Genomic DNA, 3,229 nt, shown 5'->3' with positions numbered 1-3,229 from the left:
AAGTAGGCTTCTCCTAGGAGGTCTTTTCAGTATTTATTTCACCTCTTCCATTTTTAGCCCATTTTAACATTGCCATTGTGGCAGTGCTGGTGCAATTCAGAGCTTGGCAGAGCATCATCTGAAGATGGAAAAACATGAAGTTTCATCTCACCTAAAACAAGCACCGGTGACGTGCTCCGAAGAGGCTTCTAACCCTTCTTCTCCCGCGTTCCTGATGAGATGCAGCTTCTTGCTGACAGTGTATAAACAGCTGGAGCCGAGACAGACAGGCAACGTGTCTTGGCCTCCTTGCAAAGCTGTGACTTCGCAGATGATGAATGATCACGCTGCACGTACACCAGAGCTTTGGGTTTTACAGCCTCCCAACAGGACGAGCCAGCTGCACTTCGCTTTACTCACAGGACTCTCAGTCTTCACCCGATGGCCGCATCCTGTGAACCTTTGTCAAAGCGGTGGAGAGGCGAACAGCCTTCGCCCTGTCCCGACGCCTGGTTTGTGCCTGGGTACCTGCGTACTGGCGTCAGCCCGTGGAGTTCGGGGAAGGGGGTGGTCAGCCAGCTCCTGGAAGAGCCAAAAGCGAGCTGCAAAAGCCAGAGCACCTGAGAGACCTACCAGGACAAGTCCCTGCTTCCTGCTCTCAGACACCTCCAAGGGGACAGAGGTTTGGTTCCCTAACACCAGTGAGCTGTGAAGCTTGGGAAACCCAGGCAGTCACCTTCTGAGCCTGCATCTGCTGTGAAGGCCTACATAAACAGCTGTGTGATGGGAAAACAGCTTAACATGAACTTGCTCGCGTTACTGGGATCAGAGCACAAAGACGCCAGCTGCAAAGGGACAAAGAAACGTTCACCCAGCAGAAGTGAGCTGCTGGACATCGTAAGGGTAGCTGTGGTCTGCTCTCCCTCAAGTCAACGACTGATCTTTTCTGGTCTACAGACTCCAATTTTTCTACCAGCTTTTGTTGATTCTGCTCAGCCTGAAATTCAGAATACACGTTACTGCTTTCCATGGTATTTTGTACGTTTCTAGGTCACTGGCCTGCATATGGCGTCAGAAGAGAGGGCCAGAAAGCCTCCTTCCACAACCAACACACAGAGCAACTTAGCGTAGGATGCCATGGCAAGAATGGACTCAGCGTATCAGTGGAGTAACACCAGTGCCATGACCCAACCCAAACGTCCACTTTTTTGTGTAAAAAATCAAGTTACTCCTACAAGGCAAGTAGGATTCAGTCCTGCTGACCGAGAACAAAAGATATTTTAAATTGATATAAAGCTGAGTGCAGTCATGAATTACCCAGAGTACTCACTGGCTGGCTGGGTACTGAAGGAAACTGGACATGAACGTGAAGCACCACCACTAGCTGGAGGATTCGTCAGAGGAATCTCCCTTCTTGGAAAGGAAAACTGCTTTCAGAGTTACCCTTTCTCCTGTGCTAAGGGCCCTTGTAGACCAGCTGATAAAATGTCAGAGTACATAAGTCTATTTACAACCGCTTTAATTTCTATTTTATAGTTCTCTTTAAACAAAGGAGGCAACCAACGTTGTCTTCAACTGTTCCTAATTCAAAGAGATCTTAAATTAGCATTTAAAGTTAGACTGTGAAGCTCCAATGAAATATAAAGCTGAAACACACGGTTTTGACTCTGTCATCAACACTGGCAGCTTCCTTTCTCCCTCATTACTGTCACTGAAGAATACGTGTGACACCAGCACATCAGGACATACTCACGCGGTTAAGGTCAGTTACTCTGCTCCATCAAGACAATTTCATACTCATATTGTAACAATACTTTCCTACTTTCTGAATTACGAAGCAACACGTTTTGAGTTTACTCTGTGATGCTACCCATACTAAGAACTAACTTGCTTCATTCAAAAGGCCACATAAGCTATGGTAATGCACATGGGTCTAAAATTTACTGAAGTGTCCTGAAAAAGGGCTAAACACCATTCTGCTCCATATCTCTTTGCTTTATTATAATGCTCTTTAAAAGATGACACTGCAGTTCAAGTCCGGTACCACTCTACAGAGCAATGAATAAGGTTCACTGAAATTGCCATTCCTGTGAACTTCACAAAAAACACATCAGGAATATTAAAGATACAGTACTCCATACCGACCAAGATTCTGCTGGCATGAAAATGAAAGAGGGCTCTACAGCTAAGAGGGCACTAAGCCATTACAATCAAACTCTAATAATGGACTTCAAAATGTTTCTTGATTTCTGTTTCAATCACGGATTGCTCAGGCCTTTCTTAACAGGGTTACTGAAATTCGATATTGCCAGAGTAAGGTGAGAACTGAAATACCTTGGCAGACTGCTATTCTCCAAGAGGACCACTGTATCTTTAAATGTATCCTGGATTCAACAACAAAGGTTTTACCTACACTTGTTAAATTATTGCACAGATCATTACACTGATAAATACATTATGAACCCATGGAATGTTACACAATCTGGCCTGGAAAATAAAAGCAGCAGCATTATCCTTGAGGTCTCAACTATGAGGGAGAGCTGGCCAAGCACTTCTTGAAATGTCAGAATTATTAACAAGTTTCAAGACACAAATGAAACATTTTAAAATAATCCCTAACTCCTAGGATTAGGTTCCTGCTTCAGGAACAGTCTCTAAGACTTTCACTCTTGCAAGTGGCACTTGGTTTGAATGTCTTGATGTTTTTCTTATTTCAGACTACCTGTAGGAATCCAGCTGCCCTGTATTTTCCAAGGTTGAAGTCACATGAAGGAATAAACCAGTCTGAAAAACTTGGAAACTTAAACCAAACACTGCAATGTCCAATCGTTGCGGTAGTCGTTTCACCTTCTGCGCTCTCTCCTGGCAATTTGCTTGTATGACTTAAAACTGTTAATACGTGGTGTGGGACTGAAAGGAGGAAGCGAAGCCCTGGTCACCCACCAACCAGGTGAAGCCCACAGCGACGCTGAAGCCTCGCCAGTCCACACGCTCACCGGGACTCGCGGCCGTGCCTCCGCTCAGACAGCTGGCCTCAGCTCCGGCAGGCTGCACTCGGCGCCTCTGTCTACAGTGCTCATGATCCAGGCCAAAAGATGAGCAACTGGGGAGAGGAGGGGGGATAAAAAAAAAAAGTCTCATTCATAAACACTCGCTCCACACATGCACCTTGATCGCATGCATTCCACCAAACTGCAGAAGCTTCCCAGCCATATACCCCCAAAAAAGTAAAATCCAGTAAAACGGAGGC

This window comes from Opisthocomus hoazin, chromosome 18 (assembly GCF_030867145.1).
Source record: "Opisthocomus hoazin isolate bOpiHoa1 chromosome 18, bOpiHoa1.hap1, whole genome shotgun sequence".
In the NCBI taxonomy this organism is placed as follows: Eukaryota; Metazoa; Chordata; class Aves; order Opisthocomiformes; family Opisthocomidae; genus Opisthocomus; species Opisthocomus hoazin.
The sequence above is the reverse complement of the archived record's forward strand: the minus strand, read 5'-3'. Positions refer to the sequence as shown.